The sequence below is a fragment of the Loxodonta africana genome, chromosome 7 (genome assembly GCF_030014295.1).
Source record: "Loxodonta africana isolate mLoxAfr1 chromosome 7, mLoxAfr1.hap2, whole genome shotgun sequence".
Classification (NCBI taxonomy): Eukaryota; Metazoa; Chordata; class Mammalia; order Proboscidea; family Elephantidae; genus Loxodonta; species Loxodonta africana.
The window spans coordinates 90,560,654-90,579,331 of NC_087348.1; the positions used below are offsets into that span (position 1 = coordinate 90,560,654).

Consider the following 18,678-nt stretch of genomic DNA (forward strand, 5'->3'; position numbering starts at 1 on the left):
CTGTCAAAAAGAGGCAGGTCAGGGACTTGGAAGGGAAGGTTGCAGTCAGGCTAGGTCCTATTTTTCTATCTGGGGTCCATTAGCACCCAGAGAACAAGTAATACCTTATACAGCAAGCTATTTAGTAGGTTCATTTTCCCACTGTCATATCTGTCTGAACAGCTTTGTTACAGTTGTTTTAAGGATTTTTAAAGGGTACATTCCTTTTTTTGCATACACCCACTCCTCACTTATCAACATGGTTAGGTTCCAAAGTCCAGGTCATTTTGTGAAAATTGGCATTATGTGAAAATGGAGGATGACCACATCAGATCACAAAATATTACATGGGACACAAAACACTGGACACATAATATATGGATGTAAAAGACAGAAAATGCAGGTGGACACTTATACATCCCACTGGTCATGAAAAGGTTATTGCGAGACGTATGTCATTAATGTGCAAAATAGTCAGATAGTAGATTTTTTTACTATTATTGTAAATGCAAAATATCAGATGAGATAGCCAATAAAAGAGGAATAGGCATATAAAATATTTTTTAAATTTATTCTGTTCTTGTTCAGAATATACACAACAGACCATAACACCAATTCGACAATTTCTACACGTGAATTCAGTGACATGGATTACATTCTTCAAGTTGTGCAACCATTCTCATGCTCCTTTTCTGCTTTGTTCCTCTCCTATTAACATAAACACACGGCCTCCTAAGGTTCCTATCTAACCTTTCAAGTTGTTTTGTCGATTTGATCCCATACAGATAGCTCTTAGTAGAGCACAAAGCTCCAGGCAGTCATTCTTTACCAATTATGCTAAATTTTCGTTTGATTTAAAGAAGACTTCAGGAGATATTTTTGGTTTAAGGTTTAAAGATGATCTTACGGCATATATACAATATTTCTAAAATAAACTTTTTTTTACTTCAGAATAGTTTAGATTAATAGAAAAGTTGCAAAGGTAGTACAGAGGGGTCTCATGTACCCTGCACCCAGTTTCTCCTATTGCTAATATCTTACACTAATATGGTACATTTGTTATAATTAATGAACAGGTATTGATTCTTGGTTATTAACTGAAGACCATATATTATTTGGGTTCCTTTAGTTTTTATCTAATGTCCCAGGATCCCACCTAGGATACCATATTACATTTAGTCATCATGTCTCCTTACCCGCTTCTGGTCTGTGACAGTTTCTCAGACTTCCCTTGTTTTTGATAATCTTGACAGTTTTGAGGAGTATTGGCCAGGTGTTTTGTAAACTATCCCTCAATTTGAGTTTTATTTGGGCTCTTGGGAGGAAGATCGAAGAGGTTAAGTGCCATTCTCCTCACATCATTTCGAGTGTACATGTTATCAGCACAACTCACCGCTGTTGTTAAGCTTGATTATGTGGCTCGAGGTAGTGCTTGTCAGGTTTCTCCACTGTAAAGTTACTGAAAGAATGCATTCTGTGTCACACCAGCCTAGATCACTTAGATGGAAAGGAACAGTACCCCCTGGAAGTCTGCATGCTGGTGAGAGTAGTAACCAGTGAGAGAGGTGACTCTCAGTGGGCATCCTTCAAGTTTTGGGTTCAGCTGCCCCATCTCAATCAGCTTCAACGGCTTTGGGCTCTTAGTTTTGGCAGGGGCCAGATCTGATTCATTCCAGTGTCCCCAATACCTAGCACGAAGCTGTCTGCTGAATGCATGATTAATTCTGTTTTATTTTGCAAATACAGTTTTTTTTAATTGAAGAGAAATTTGCACAACATAAAATTAACCGTTTTAAAATGTACAAACCAAACTCTGCCACCAAGTCGATTCTGACTCATGGCGGCCCCATGTTTCAAGGGTACAATTCAGCAGAATTTAGTACATTCACGGTGTTGTACAACGCTATCTCTATCTAGTTCCAAAACATTGTCATCACCCCAAAAGAAAATTCCATACCCATTATGCAGTCATTTCCTATTCTTCCCTCCTCCAGCCCCTGGCAACCACCCAGCTTCTTTTTCTGTTTCTGTGGATTTACCTATTCTGGACATTTCATACAAATGGAATCATACAATATGTAAACTTTTGTGTCTGACTTCCCATTTATCATAATATTTTTCAGGCTCATCACATTGTAGCATGAATCAGTACTTCATTCCTTTTTATGGCTGAGTCATAGTCCATCGGATGTATATACCACAGTTTGTTTATCTATTCATCTGTTACTGGGCATTTGAGATGTGTCTACCTTTAGCTGTTGTGAATAGTGCTGTAGACATTCACGTACAAGTATTTGTTTGAATATCTGTTTTTAATTCTTTGGGGTATATACTTATGCATGACTGGATTTTTAAAGAAGGTGGTATTTCTTCACAGGCTTTTAGGAAGGTAATCAAACTTATGAACCAGTGCCCGTTGGAAAGGGGTTTCTGTCTTGGGCCAGGTTCACATTACCATGTTATCAACAGGTTAGATAAAGAATGGTGTACATGTATCAAATCCATCCACAAGAAGCTTGGAGGGAAAGCTAAAAATCACAATGCAAATGTATAAAAAGGGCAAAGTATCAAGTCTCCCATTTGGTTTCTTTACACGATTGCCCAAGCACAGGATGTGGGAGAACTGGTTTACCAACAATAGTACAAAAAAGAGCTGGGAGTTTGAGCTAACCACAAGCTCTCCAGGAGCCAAGACTGTGGCTGTCAAATAAGCAAATGGAAATGTAGGCTGCATTAACAGAGGCATAGCATCCAGAACAAAGAAGGCAACTACTCTACTCTGCTCCACACTCAGTGACCCACCTGGAGATCCAGGACCTCTCTGATATGCTGGGGTGTGCTCTGAGTCAGGAGAAAGTGACCAGACTACAGGAGCCTGGAAACCAGGTCATGTGACAAGTGTGCAGAGGGCCTGGGTGAAGGCAGGGTGGCTGGGGCAGGGTCCTATGACCCACGGTCTCCAGAGGTGCACGCCACCCCTAAACCCTCCCCACATAAGAAAAAATTTTTTCCTACCAGGGAGTGAGCTCTCAGCCCTTTAGGGTGGGGTGTGGGGGTGAGTAGTGGCTCCTAATATGGAAAGATTGGGAAGGACATCAGGTGAGCCCAGGTGACTCTGGGGTCCTGGGGTTTTTCTAATACCGAGTAACTGAAATTAAGCCTGAGGGGAAAAGAGGGATAGAAAGAATGAATGTCTTTCCTGTTGGTTTATCTCCTCCTCCTCTTTTCCTCTCCTCTTCCTCCCTCCTCCTTCTCTTTCTCCCTTCTTCATCCTTGCTCCTGCTTCTCCTCTTCCTCCAGGCTGGTGCTCAGCACCATTCTGTCTTGGGAAGAAGCACCTAAATCCCAGCACAAACTATGGATCTTTGTTAGAATGAGGGATGAATCAGTAGGGTAGAACTTAACTGTCTAGCTTGTAAAAGGAGGTGCCCTGGTGGTGCAGTGATTAAGCGCTTGGCTGCTAACAGAGAGGTCAGCTGCTGGAATCCACCACCTGCTCCTCACAAAAAAAGATGTGGCAGTCTACTTCCATAAAGATCACAGCCTTGGAAATCCTGTGGGGCAGCTCTACTCTGTCCTATAGGGTCTCTATGAGTTGGAATTAACTCGACAGCAATGGGTTAGCTTGTAAAAAATTCTATTTGTGCCATTACAGTGAATGAAAAAAGGGGGATACAAAATTATAGACACAGATGGCTAGGGTTAAAATGCGTAGAAATCAGTGGTATAAAACACACCAAAATCTTAATATCAGTTACCTGTGTGAATCAGGACCATTCGAATTTTTTCTGTTTTGTGTTTTTCAGTTATTTTTCAAATGTTCTGCTAAGGAGAGGCATTACTTTTATAGTCATAAAAAAGCGTTTAATAACTTGAGAACTAATTTAAAAGGAATAGATTCAGGGGTGCCATAGAAGCATTGTTCACAGTGTTTCTTCTGTCCACTTCCTGCCCAGCCCTGGCTGGCGTGTGGCTCACCCACCCCACACTTTTCTTCCCCACTCACAGAGCTCCTTCTGGTCCCCTGGACCTCACCTCCCAGGGCACAGTTCCGAGCAGGCACTTGGGAAATTTTGGTAAACACATGACATCTTGCTTAAAGAGTCATACAAACAAGGGATTTGAGAGCAGGAAGGGGAGCCTAGCTCAGCCTCAGGTAGAAAAAACCCAAGGGGTGGGGAGACCGCAAGACGGGTGCAGCCAACAGAGTTGGGCAATCTACAGGGTAGGGCAGGGCCTCTCCTCGCCCTGCGAGGCTGCAATTGCTAACATTGACCCCCAACTGTCAGGAAGCACTCTGGGTGGAGGGGTCCTGAAGAGCTGGGCGGTGTGTGCAGCTCACACTACCTCAGACACCACCGGGGAGAGCACAGATTCACTGAGTGTTTCCCTAGAGCAGCACTGGGCTACTCCTTTGCACACACTCTCTCGTTTAATCCATATGCCAACTTCCCATGAGGTCAGCATCCTTACCGAATTTTGCCTACAAGAAAACTGAAGCTCAGAAAAGCTAAGAACCATGTGACACAGCTAGTAAATAGGTGCTTTTGACCACTCTTCGACACTGCCCCAGAATAGCCTGAAACACTTCAGCTTCCTGGTTGGTGAAATGACCTCTCTCTTGTTCTTCTTGGCCTTGATGTGGCCCCACTGATGGTTTGGTTTTTGCACGTGATGATACTTTAACTGTGGCCTTGGAGATAGAACCTCCAACACATTTCCTCTTCTCTCAGGCCTAGCAGGGTGCCAGAAGCAGCAGCTGCAGAGACCCATCTTCCCTCATATCCGGCTCTGGTGGGCATGTGAGGCTAAAGAGGGAGCCCTCAGGGAAGCCACAAAGGCAAATCTCAGGTTCCAGGTTGGGGGTAAGTTCCTGTTGCAGAGGACATTGTGATCAAGGGCTGGACAGGACAGTTGGGACCCCTCAAAGAGGGAGCTGGACAGCATGACCAGAGAGGTCCTTTCTATCCTTCAAAGGCTCTACAATTCCAGGACTCTAGGATATTGACAGAGGAACAAGGATCAATAGAGGCAGTTCTTCTACCCTGGGTCACATGCCAGGGCGCTTTCATAGCCTCTGGTCCACTCACTGCCTGCCATGTGCTAAGAATGGGGCTGGTGTTTGTGTGGCTTGTAGATGAGGAGACCCTGGGTAGCACAAATGGTTAAGTGCTTGGCTACTGACTGAAAGGTTGAAGGTTCAAGTCTACCCAGGGACACCTCAGAAGGAAATTCTGCAACCTACTTTTAATAAACCAGCCATTGAAAACCCTATAGATCACCATTTTAGTCTGACACACACATGGAGTTGCCATAAGTTGGAATCAACTGAACAGCAATGGTTTGGGCTTTTTTCTACTGCAAACTGAGGAGACTATCCCCTGGGGATCGGGGTATAGCTGTCTCTGAATTAACTCAAGAAATATTTTCTATCATGTGCTGGGGGCATGGGGTCTGAGCTAGGCAGGTATGGGAGACACAGAGGGTAATCATCTAGTCCCTGCCCTTGAGATGAAGGCAGATGGACTATGACAACCCAGGGCACTCGATGCTGAGGCAGAGTGACACATAGGGGCCAGAAGAAAAGTCCCTAACCCTGGGGACATGTGCCCAAGGGCTTTACAGGGCCAGTTCTTCCCTTGTTGCCAGTTCCAGGAAGGCCCGTAGCTCAGGCCCCAAATACACTTAAGTCTTTCTCTTGAGTCATGGCAGCCCCTGCCTGGTCACTGGATATCAGGAGAGGTTCACTTCTGCCTGATGTAACCTGTTGGGTAACTGTGAAGAGGCTGACGGTTTGTGGACATTGAGCAACAGCTGGGCTTGCTGAAACTTCAAGTTTTATTCTTGACTGTTTTCTATCTTCCTCTTTCAGGGTGAGACTGGACACTGGGGAGTGTCCATGCACCCACATTCATTTATTTACTCATTCAGTGGTCCCTTGGTCCCCTCCTCCCCGCCCTGCACTGGGCTTGGGGACCTAGAGAAATGCCCTTGAGGTTCTGCACTCCTATGTTCCCTGGCACCACCATCTATCCCCACAACCAAGAAACCCAGACATCAGCTTGGACTCTTCCTTCACTCCTCTGCCCAATTCTCCTGTTACATCATTTACCGCTTTTCATTACGAAGGCTTCAATTGTCTATCTTCCCCCTTTAGACTCAATGAAGGAAGGAACTGTGTCAGTCTTGTTCCCTGCTGTATTCCTGGCACCTGGCAGTGCCCTGGCACTTAGTAGATGTTCGTTAAACATTGTTGAATCAATCAATAACTCCCTTGGATTCCATTTCCTTAATACTGGTTGAATTCCTTGGCTTCCTCCTCCCCTCCCTTGACCACAGCCCTCACCCCGATCTCATCTTCTACCTGGACAAGCCCCTGGACTGGGATGCTTGCTTCTTCTCCCCATTCAATTCGTTTTCCACACTATAGACAGAGTGGTCATTTTAAAATGCCCATCTGACCATGTCACTGCCCTGCTGAGAACATTTCTCTGGTTCCCCATCACTCACAGGAACAAGGCAATGTTTTCTAAGATAATAAACAGAAGTGACAGCAGACATAACTGATAAGCCCACTCTCTATCCCCTGAGAAAACACTTGGGAAAATATGCAAAAATACAAAAACTGGCAGTGATACTACATAAACTAAAGATAAGAGAAGATCACGGGACAAAGTTCAAGAGAGAATGTGTACTTACTAGGTGGTGGATGGGGATGGATTGAGAAACTTTCTTGGATGACACACCACCTGTTCCTCCCTCTGAAACAGAACATGTCATACTGTGTCATTTACCTACTGTGCCCCATCCCCCTTTAAGGGCAAGGACCGTGTCCTGTCATCTTGGTATCTCTGGTACCTACTACAAGACTTTACACATAGTAGGCCCTTAGTAAAAACTAGTAGAACAAATGAATCAAAGGATTAAATGAATGAATGCATGAAGAACCAATGGTTCCAAAGTAGATAAGACACTTCCTACTCCTTTCTCAGGGACCCTGGGACAACACTGATCAACTAGACTTTGGCCATACATAACCCAACAACAGAGAAAGTATCTTCTGAGCCAGTCAGACGGTTGAAGACATAATTCTGGGGCCAGGCAGCCTAGGTAGAGGCCTGGATCCACCACTTATTAGCTGTGTGAGCTTGGGCAAGTTGTATAACTTCACCTCGCTGTGCCTCACTTTTATCATCCAGAAAGTGGGGATAATAACCGTAGCTATCTTTTTTTTTTATCTTATAGGGTTGTTGTGAGGATGAAATTCATAAATGTAAATATATCATATATATGAACGAAAAAAAAACCAAACTCATTGCCATAAAGTCAATTCCAACCCACAGCAGCCCTGTAGGATAGAGTAGAACTGCTCCATGGGGTTTCCAAGGAGCAGCTGGTAGATTCAAACTGCTGACCTTTTGGTTAGCAGCTGGGCTCTTAATCACTGCACCACCAGGGCCCCAATATGTGTGTGTGTGTGTGTGTGTGTGTGTGTGTGTGTATAATATTCTAGTAAGTGCTGTTTAATTGGCAGCTATTATTATTGATGACAATGATGATTATTCCCCTAATCCACCCCTATCAACTCCTCCTTCTGTGTCTACACCATCTGTCTAATGGTGTAATTCAGAATTCCACCATTATTAAGCAATCACCATATTTTTTTATTCAGTTGAAAGGGCAGAAGGCGGTGCTTGGCCTGGCTTTATTTCTACCTGATTAAGAGAGAGAACAAAAACCATCAACACGGGACCTGCAAAAAGATCCTACAGCACAAGAAGGAAGATTGTCTGAAGATTCAGATGAAGAGCTGGTCTCTGAAATGATTTTCTATAAGAAAGAAGAATAAGTTCGAAAAATCATCTGGTTAGTATTCTGAAAACAAACAAGCGTATACTCCAGGAAGCTTTAATGTAGCGGTTATTTGCTGGGTACTTCTCAAATGGACAAAAACTATGAATATGCAGTTCACATAAATGGAAATAGGAATCGCTCTCAAACATATGAAAAGATGTTTAGTCTGACTTATAATAAGAGAAATGCAAGCCAAAACTACAGTGAGACATGATTTTTCACCTATCCAAGGCAAAAATCCAAGAGTTCAGGATCACACAGTGTTGGTGAGGCCCTGTGAATTTCACTTTGAGGAATTTTCTCCTCCTTCACTTTCACCTATGAGTCGGAATTGACTGGACAGTAACAGGCTGGCTGGCTGGCTGGCTCACTTTCAACAGAAACCCTGGTGGTGTCGTTGTTAAGTGCTATGGCCGCTAATCAAAAGTTAGCAGTTTGAATCCACCAGGTGCTTCTTGGAAACTCTATGGGGCAGTTAGTTCTACTCTGTCCTATGTTGTCACTATGAGTTGGAACTGGCTTAATGGCAATGGGTTTGGTTTGTTTTTTATTTGCTTATTTTTTTTGTCTGTTTTGTTTTTTTAACTTTCAGCAATGTTGCTATGTTGCTTAGCTGAGATTTATTCCCCTATAGCACTAGGGGTGGCCTGCTAAATTTCTGGTTTAAGCCTGCTAAATTTCTCCTTTATCTATAATAGATTCTCAAAAATTACTAGGTGACCTTGGGCAAGCTACTTAAGCACTCTAAGCTTTAGTTTCCTTATCTGTAAAAGGCAGATAATAGTAAAGGCTAGTCAAAAACAGCAACACAGTGTCCAGCGTATACTCAATAACTGACACCTTTTGACTTTGGTAACTTGATACATGTGAACTTAAATATATGCGTTTGACTAATCTAAAAGTTTACAGAATTGCAAACTAGAATTCTACTTTCTGAATCACTACGGAAGATAAAAGCAAGAAAACTCTAGAATGTACAGCCAGGAACAAAGTACAAAGCAAGATGGAAGCACAAAAATAAAGAAGTAAAACAAGACTGTATCAGTCATGAAAAAGACATAAATTAAGCTATGCTATTGAAGGCAAAGATTCTCACACTGGGTTTAAAAATAAAATTCAACTAGACAATATACTGTTTATAATAACCAAAACATATACTGTTTATAATAAGCACATAAAATAACACAGAATGTCCAAATGTAAAGCTATACATGTAAAAAATGAGATACAAGAGTACTAAAAGAAACCATGGGAAAAAGTATTGGTGTAGGAAAGGCCTTTGCAGCTATGGTTCAAAATCCAGAAGCCATAAGAGAAAAGATTAATAAATTCAGCCACAGAAAAATAAAAACTTCTACATTAAAAAATAAAAAGCTATATAAAATCAAAAGACAAATGACAAACTGGGAATAAACATTTTCAATTCAGATAACAGACAAAAGGATAATCTCCCTAAAACATAAAAAAACTTTGTTTTTGTTAGTTGCTTCCAAATATATTTATAAAACCAACGACCTAATAAAAAATGACCAAAGAATCTAAAAGTAGCCCTGGTGGCAGTGGTCAAAGCACTCAGCTGCTAATCGAAAGGTCAGTGGTTCAAATCAACCAGCCACTTGAAAGGGAGAAAGATGTGGCCATTTGCTTCCATAAAGATTTACAACCTTGGAAGCCCTATGGGGCAGTTCTGCTCTGTCCTAGAAGGTCACTATGAGTTGGTATGGCAGCAAGTTCGGCTTGGTGGGTAAAGGTTAAAAGAGGAAAAAAAAATGTAAATGGATCTTAAATGGCTCTTTTGTTATGAAAAGATGCACCTAAAACAACAGAAACGCAAATTAAAACTATACACTGGGACATGATTTTTCCCCTATCGGATCGGCAAAAACCCAAAAGTCTGATATCACAGTGTTGGCTAAGCTATGAGGAAACAGGTGGTCTCATACATCGCTGGTGCAAGGATAAATTGGCACAACCTCAAAACCCAAAACCAAACCAGTTGTCACCCAGTTGATTTGGACTCATCGTGATCCTTTAGGACAGAATAGAACTGACCCATAAGGTTTCCAAGGAGCAGCTGGTGGATTCCAACTGCAGACCTTTTGGTTAGCAGCAATTTGGCAGTAGAAAAAAAAAAATTTTTTTTATCAAATTAAAAATAATAATAATAATAAATTTTTTTTTTTTATCAAATTTACTGAAGGTGCTCACTCATCTATGCCAAGAAATATGGAAGACAGCTTCCCGGCCAACTGACTGGAAAAGATCCATGTTTATGCCTATTCCCAAGAAAGGTGATTCAGCCGAATGTGGAAACTATAGAACAATATCATTAATATCACACGCAAGCAAAATTTTCCTGAAGATCATTCAAAAACGGCTGCACCAGTGTATCGACAGGGAACGGCCAGAAATTCAGGCTGGTTTCAGAAGAGGACATGGAGCCAGGATATCATTGCTGATGTCAGGTAGATCCTGGCTGAAAGCAGAGAATACCAAAAGGTTGTTTACTTGTGTTTTATTGTCTATGCAAAGACATTCGACTGTGCGGATCATAACAAGTTATGGATAACATTGTGAAGAATGGGAATTCCAGAACACTTAACTGTGCTCACGAGGAACCTTTAAGTAGATCAAGAGGCAGTTGTTCGGACAGAGCAAGCGGATACTGATTGGTTTAAAGTCAGCAGAGGTGTGCGTCAGGGTTGTATTCTTTCACCATACCTATTCAGTCTGTATGCTGAGCAAATAATACGAGAACCTGGACTATATGAAGAAGAATGGGGCATCAGGGTTGGAGGAAGACTCATTAACAACCTGAGTTATGCAGATGATACAACCTTGCTTGCTGAAAGTGAAGAGGACTTGAAGCACTTACTAACGAAGATCAAAGACCACAGCCCTCAGTATGGATTGCACATTAATATAAAGAAAGCAAAAATCCTCACAACTGGACCAATGAGCAACATCATGATAAATGGAGAAAAGATTGAAGTTGTCAAGGATTTCATTTTACTTGGATCTACAATCACCCATGGAAGCAGCAGTTGAGAAATCATAAGATGTATTGCATTGTGCAAATCTGGTGCCAAATACCTCTTTAAAATGTTGAAAAGCAAAGATGTCACCTCGAAGACTAAGGTGCACCTGACCGAAGTTATGGTATTTTCAATGGCATCATATGCATGTGAAAGCTGGACAATAAATAAGGAAGGCAGAAGAAGAATTGACACCTTTGAACTGTGGTGTTGGCAAAGAATATTGACCATACCGTGGACTACCAAAAGAATGAACAAATCTGCCTTGGAAGAAGTACAGCCAGAATGCTCCTTAGAAGCAAGGATGGTGAGACTATGTCTCACATACTTTGGACATGTTGTCAGGAGGGATCAGTCCCTGGAGAAGGACATCATGCTTGGCAGAGTACAGGGTCAGCGGAAAAGAGGAAGACCCTCAATGGGGGGGACTGACACAGTGGCTGCAACAATGGGCTCAAGCATAACAACGATTGTAAGGATGGTGCAGGACAGGGCAGTGTTTTGTTCTGTTGTGCATAGGGTCGCTATGGGTCGGAACCGACTCAACGGCACCCAACAACAACAACAACGACAACATCAAATTTACAAATGCACAATCCTCTTGCTCTGGTAATGACACTTCAGTGAAATTTTTCTACACACATTTGCATCCAGGCAAAAAGTATGTACAGACTTATTCACTGGAGCATTGTTTGTACTAGCAATAAATAAATACCAGTAGAAACAGCCCAAATGTCCACCGAGAGAAGACTAAATACATTTTGGTACATCCATCCAATGGGATACTATGTCGCCCCTAAGAAGAATGAGGAAGCTGCCAATGTACTGATTTGGAGAAATCCCCAAAATACCTTATTGAGTGATAAAATGCAAGGTCAGTGTGTATCTTATGCTACATTTTGTGTAAATAAATAAATAAATAAAAATAAGGAGAAATATTTGTATTTGCACAAAGAAATGCAAGACACTAGTAAAGTTATTTTCCAGGTTAGTAAGGACGGGAGGTGGGAACTAGAAAGACGAATGACGGGGGATAGAAGGAAACTTTTCTCTACGTATTTTTTTCCCCTATGTTTAAAATTTTCGAACCATGTAAATGTATTACTCGTTCAAAAACTTAAATTAAAAAGTTAAATGACATAGAAAATTCACATAAATAAACACAGACAAAACTATGTTAGGTAAATGCAAACAAAATTAAGCATGGTATAGTAATAGTGATAGAAGAAATAATAAAAATTGAGACTAAAAGCATTAAAGAGAACAAAAGGGGATATTTTACTTATAAAACATATATACATAATTCATAGTGAGGAAGAATTTTTATATGTGGAATAATAGAACATCAAAATAAATGAAACAAATGGAAGGAGAGGTTGATATAAACAAAGAAATAGTGGGAGACATACCATCATCAGCCTGATAGGTCATATAGGCTAAAAATAAATATGAATTACATTGCTTTAAAATATTATATATGTGTTTATATATGTATATATGTATATCATACAACTAGACTAATAAATTATGAAAAGTGGATCCTATAAAAAGAGAGAACATTTCCTTTTAAAATATCCATGGGACAAATAAAAAGTAAATTCTAAAAATAAAATATACACGGGCTACAGATTTTAATTAAACCAATGTCCTCTTCTTCCCCCACACATCTGCAATAAAATCAGAAATTTATAACCCAAGTTTAAACAATGAAAATAAACAACCCCAACAACCTAAATGTTTCCCTAAAATTGAGAAATATTAATTGGACCAAAGAGGAATTAAAAATTCAACTACAAATTATTTGTAAAACACTGATAAAGGAAACTTTATATATCAAAATGTATGGGATGCATCCAAAGCTAAATCCAGAGAGAAACCATAACCTTAAACGCTTACATTATTTTAAAAGAATAAAAATAAACGAAGGCATTCACTTCAATAAATTTGTAGAAAAAGAATACAAAAGCTACCCCAAGGTAACTAAGAGGAAGAAAATGATAAAGATAAAAGCAAAAATGAATTACTTAGTAAACTACAGAACTGAGAAATTAATTAAGGTGCTTTCCAAACAAGCAAATGAAAAATCTTCTTAGTACGGAGTATAAAACACTTTATAACATGTTGCTTGTTTTCTTAGTTATGTAGTGCTGCTATAACAGACATACCACAAGTAGATGGCTTTAACAAACATCTCTCATAGCTTAGGAGGCTAGAAGCAAGAAGCTCCACCGGAAGGTTTTCTCCCTCTGTTAGCCTGGGAGAAGATCTTTGTCATCAATCTTCCCCTGGTCTCAGAGCTTCTCAGCACATGGACCCCGGATCCAAAGGACACGCTCTGCTCCTGGCTCTTCTTTCTTGGTGGTATCAGGTCCCTCTCCTCTCTGCTCACGTCTCTCTTTTATATCTCAAAAGAGATTGACTCAAGATACAACCTAATCCTGTAGATTTTGTCCTGCCTCATTAACAAAGCACTTCCTCTAATCCTGCCTCATTAACATCACAGACGTTAGGATTTACAATACTTAGGATAATTGCATCAGATCACAAAATGAAGTTCAACCACACAATACTGGAAATCATGACTTAGACAAATAGACACACACGGTGGGGGGGGGTCACAATCCAATCCATAACATTCGTGAACCTCTTAAGTTTGTCAGTTGACACTGTCCCCACACAGTCATCTCTGCCATACTGAGGTATGATGCCCCTAGCTATCTGAACTCAGGAACCAAATGGATTAATTCAGATAAATATTTTGAGATAGGGCTGGTATCTCTCGATCTCTGAGCTCTTGTTCCTTGCTAACCATCCAAAGAACAAGAGAAGTCCACCCACCCTTTAAGGCTCAGCTCAAAGGCTCCCTCTTCCAGGCAGTCTTTGCAGATCCAAACAACTACAACACAACTAGAATGGGCTGACTGCAAGGAAGTGAGTTATTTCAACATCTGTGGCCACCACACCACCATCAGTTACCATTCAGTCGACTTTGATTCATGGTGACCCCAAACGTGTCAGAGTAGTATTGTAATCTATAGGAACCTATTCTGTAATCTTCAAAGGCTGGTTTTTTGGAAGTAGACTGACAGGCCCTTCAGGCGCCTCTGGGTGGCTCCAACCTCTAACCTTTCAGTTAGCATCCAAGGACATTAACATTTTGCACCACCCAGGGACTCCAACATTCATGGCAAAATGGATTAATGGGTGAAGCTGATCCCAACTGTAGGGGTGGAGAAAAGCTGCCTGGTGAAGGTGGCCGGTTCATGAAGGAGAAATAGGATTTCAACCTGCAATTGAGCAGGAGAAAGAGCATTTCAGCAAGAAAGAAAGCACAGGCAAAAGCAGGGGGCAGTATGTGAAAAAACAGAATGAAAAAACAGTGGGACATCACATATGAATGAGGTATGGGAGGCTGATGGGGAGTGGGGACAAGTGAGGGTGGAAGGGTCAATGAGGCAGGTCACAAAGGGCCTTAAATGACACATTGAGGGACTTTTGCTTCTTCCTACTATGGGTGATGGGGAGTGGCAGGAAGTTTCTGAGCAGGACTGGGAGGAGGTTAGGACTGTCAGCTGGTCAGTTGCCTGAGCCCCACCCTCACTGAGGTGGTAGGTAGTGTGAGGGGAGAGAGAACCAGCTGGCAGGCTGCCCAGATGGAACTGCGGGGGAGGCAGACTGGGCAGCTCTGGCTCTGGAGGCCTGGGGCGGGGGATAAGGGGCACAGCCCTGGAGCCCATTTCTCCTCCTGGACCCATTTCCTGGCTCCTGGACACCACCACCACCACCCCCAGTCCCCATCACCACCAGGGAGGAGCTGGAGACAGCCCTTGGCAGCTCCTCCAGTCACCATGGGGCTTTTCCATGTACCCATCTGGCCCAGCCCCCACAGGGGCCTCTGCGGTCAGGTCTTTGTGTTTGCACAGTAGCCCTCTTTGTCCTGAGCAGCAATCCCCTCCCTCTGCCCTTCTCTCTCTTGCCTGCATTACAAAAAGCACCAGCTTTGCAGACAGACAGAGGAGGGCTCTGATCTTGATTTCCCCCACTGAGTCACTTCGTGACCCTGGACAAGTTACTTTGCTTCTCTGAGCCTCAGTTTTTGGGTCGTTCAAAAGGAGTTGTTGTGAGGAATCAAACAACCAGCAAGAATTGGTCTGCTTCCTGGTGCTGAGACCCAAACAACGAACAATGTTGTGTGCCCTACCCAACCCTCATGCTGTTCACTGAGCCTTCCAATTATATCTCCCACCTTATCCTCACCACCTGTCTAGGTGGCTATGGTTCTCCCATTTGACAGATGAGGAAACCAAGGCCCGAGAACAGGCCCAGCTTCACGGGCATGTGACGTGTATAGTCGTACAGGGCCCCACATTTAGAAAGATATTTCACTTGGTTTAATGTCTGCTGTCCTATCTTGAAATCCTTAGTAATTTTTGAACAAAGGACCTCACATATTCATTTTGCCCTGGGTCCCGCAGTTATGTGGTTGGTCCTGCTTATGGGACGGCAGAGCAGGGACTCCCTCAGACCTGAATCAGGCTTCCTGCCTCCCAGGTCTGCCTCCCGTGGGTCCTCGCATCCTGCCATGCTGACAGCCAGAGCTTCTAGGCTGCACTTGGCATCAGAGCCCTGGCCCCTGCCTGGGAAACCAGAGAGGCACAGCTCCTGGCCAGCAAAGGAGGGAGGACAGTGCAGGCCAACACAGCACCCCAGGGAGCAAGCAAGACAAGACAGCTGGAGTCAGCCCAACCCTGTGTAACTGGAGGCTCCAGTGTGGGTCCCAACACTACGGCCGAGCCACGGCTCCGGGAAATCAGCAGGCCCTTCCTTCCCAGCGGGTCACAGTTCTGGGGAAAGGGGACTCACTGCAGACTCACTGCGTGACTTTGGACATTCACTTCCCCTTTCTGAACCTCAGTCTCCCTGTGTGTAAAATAAGAATAGCATCACAGTGTTCTGGTGAAGATTAAATGAGTTACCTTAGCATAATGACTAACACAAAGAAGGTGATCACTAAATAAAGTTCTATTTACTCATTCGCTCACAAAATAAATACTCACAGAGGCTGACCAGGTGACAGAGGCAGTGCTCGGTGCTGGGCACATAATTGTGAACAAGATGGGCCCTGGCCCTCAAAAAGATCCCCAATTAGAGGGGGAGGTAGACATCAACAGTGATAAGAGTATAGTAAGAGATGTGACAAAAGGAAGGTACCAATGGGATACATAGGCTGGATCTTAGAGGATTAGTGGTGGGAAGCCAGAAGAAGGTCAAAGGCAGAGAAGCATTAAGGCAGAGAAACAGCAAGTGCTCAGCACTTCAGCATGACTAGGTAGAAGACACATGGTGAGCCAAGAGAGGAGGGATAGACTAGAGTGGCAGGTTGTAAAGTCAGGCTTTATCTTGAGGGTGGTGGGCCACCAGAGGGTCTGAAGGAGGTGATGGCACCTTGGAGGGAGGGGTTGGAGGTGTTGAATTCCAGCTAAGTGAGGAGATCTGAGCAGGGGCAGGGGCTCCATCCCCAGCATGAATTCTCAAAGCAGAAGATTTTCTCAGGGGAGATAAGAGAAGATGAAAGGGAAGACAAGGAGGCCTGAGCAAGCCAAATGCCTCTTCAGGGTTGGAGAGACAGGGAGCCTCTTGATGCATGGGGAAGTACTGCTGCTGGGGCTTTGCCCCTCCCCATTCCAACTGCTGCTAATGGAACTCCATCCCCTTCCCCTCCCATGGCTCCATTACCTACCTCCTGGGGACCATTACACTGCCTAGGCCTTCACCATTAGCATTCCTTGATGGCTGGATTCCACAGAGACTTCCTTGATGCTATTCCCCCCTTTCATATGGGGCCTTATTGTATGGGGCTTGTTGTGTGACTTACTGGACCTCAATTTCCTGGCTGGATGAATGGTTCTAAATTGTTTTAGCCACGGAAGTCACTATATTTTCCCAACAAACTCTTACCAGAGAATATAAATAAACAGAATAAAAGCAAAAGTGTTCAGGTTGAAGTGGGGTGGGATCTCCCAGGCAATGGAGACTCAGCTGGGGGCTGTGAAGCTTGCTGGACTTCATGGCAACTAAAACCCAGTGACAAGACTGTCAGGGGAAGATGTCAAGAGACAGAAACTTCTAGCCCTTCATTAGAGGGGGTACTAACCCCTTAAACCTGAGCAGCTCAGAATGATGGGCCAAACCCTAAAAAAGAGGCTCAGAGAAGCCAGTAAGCAAGGGGTTATTATTACCCAATTTTCCAAAATAGGAAACTGAGTCTCAGAAAGGAGTTACAGAGGGGTGAAGCAAGAGCAGAATCTGAGCCCAAGGCTGTGAGGTTCAAGGACAAGGCCTTTTCCTATGCGTCTCAGGCCTTACTAAAGCCACCTGTTAGGGGAGCTCAAAGCACCCATCTCAGGGATGCAGTTTCTTTGGCTATAAAATAAGGGAGTTGGACCAGAACAGGGGAAGGGCCCCGGGATGACGGCCCTTCAGGCATCTTGGTATCAAAGGAATTTTTACCCCTGGGCTAAACAGCAGTGACAGTAAGAGGTTTGCAGGCTTGGAAAGGAGAGGGGGCTGGCTGGAGCCTCAAGTGCCCAAAGGGACTTTTCCACATCTGGACCCCAAGGCCTGGGCCCTAGAAGTTGAAGCCATAGGGATTTCCTAGCCCCTGAAACATTTATGAACCAGCTTGGACAATGAGTGGTAGAGGCTAGACAAGAGACCTTTGTGCCTTTTGGGCAGAGGTCCCAGGGGGACTGCTGAAGCAGCTTAGCCACACAGGGCTATGTATCCACTCTGATCCTGTTCCTGGCAGGGCTGCAGCAGGCACCCTTCCTGGGCCCCTCCTGGGACAAGCAGCCAGGCCCTAGGCAACTCACGTGGAGCCCAGCAGTACCGAAGGCCCCAGAGTCCTGGGCAAGCTCCTTGATTGCAGGAAGAGAGGCCTCCTCTGCACTTGTCCAGCCAATGGACAGTCCAAAGCACCAGATGGATGGAGACTAGAGGGTGGGAGGGTGAGCGTGATTGGCTTTACCTCACAAAGAGGAACTCTAACTGGGTCAAGGTCTCCCAGAGTCAGTGCTGAAGCTGAGCCAAAACCTACGAGTTTGAATCCTAGACTAGAAATGGGAAAGATAGAGCCATTCATTCATTTACCCATCCACACATACAGCAAATACTGAGCACCTCCTGAGTCCAGGCACTGCACTAGGCTCTGGGAACTCAAAAGGAACAAGGCAGACTTGGTCTGTGCCCTCCTGGAGCTCACCTTCCAGGAAAGGGACATACACATGATCAAAGAATCTCAGAGTGAGGTTGAGAGCAGAGAACAGAGTGATGCTTGTGGTTAGAGTAGTCTGAGAAAGCTTCTCAAAGGAAGTTGCTCAGGCTGAGGGAAGAAAAGGGCAGGTTGTTCAGGGAACTGCTGGTGACTCTTTCAGGTGGAGATTAAGGAGGGGGATCAAAAGGGAGGCTGTCTGGCCCCAGGCTGGGACCTTCCCCCCAGAGCTGGAGAGGAGGCAGGACCCTGAGTGCCTGGATATCCACTAAAGCAATGGGGAGCACACCCCCAGGGTTTCAAGAGCGGTTGTCAAGGTTGTCAGCAAGTGCTCTGAACAGGTCCTCCTGGGCAAGTCACTCCAAAACCTGACCAGAGGGGGCTGGCCTGGCAGGGGGCTGGGGACGGGGGGCGGGGCCGGCCGTGGGTGGGCGCAAAAGTCCTGTGGTGGGCAACGAAAGGAGACACGCAGACACTGGGCAAACCTTGTGAAACTTTAGCGTGTTTAGCGCTCCTCATCTCGTGTGAGGGAGGCAGGAG

At 43.9% G+C, this 18,678-nt stretch overlaps 1 long non-coding RNA gene across 1 annotated transcript; it reads left to right on the plus strand.

The window, feature by feature from the left end:
* Window positions 1–1,573: 1,573 nt before the first annotated feature.
* LOC135231738 (uncharacterized) lies at window positions 1,574–18,524 on the plus strand. The gene is made up of 3 exons (XR_010322487.1): window positions 1,574–4,844; window positions 7,652–7,845; window positions 10,034–18,524. It is a non-coding gene; the product is annotated as an uncharacterized LOC135231738 (long non-coding RNA).
* The last annotated feature ends 154 nt before the right edge of the window (window positions 18,525–18,678 follow it).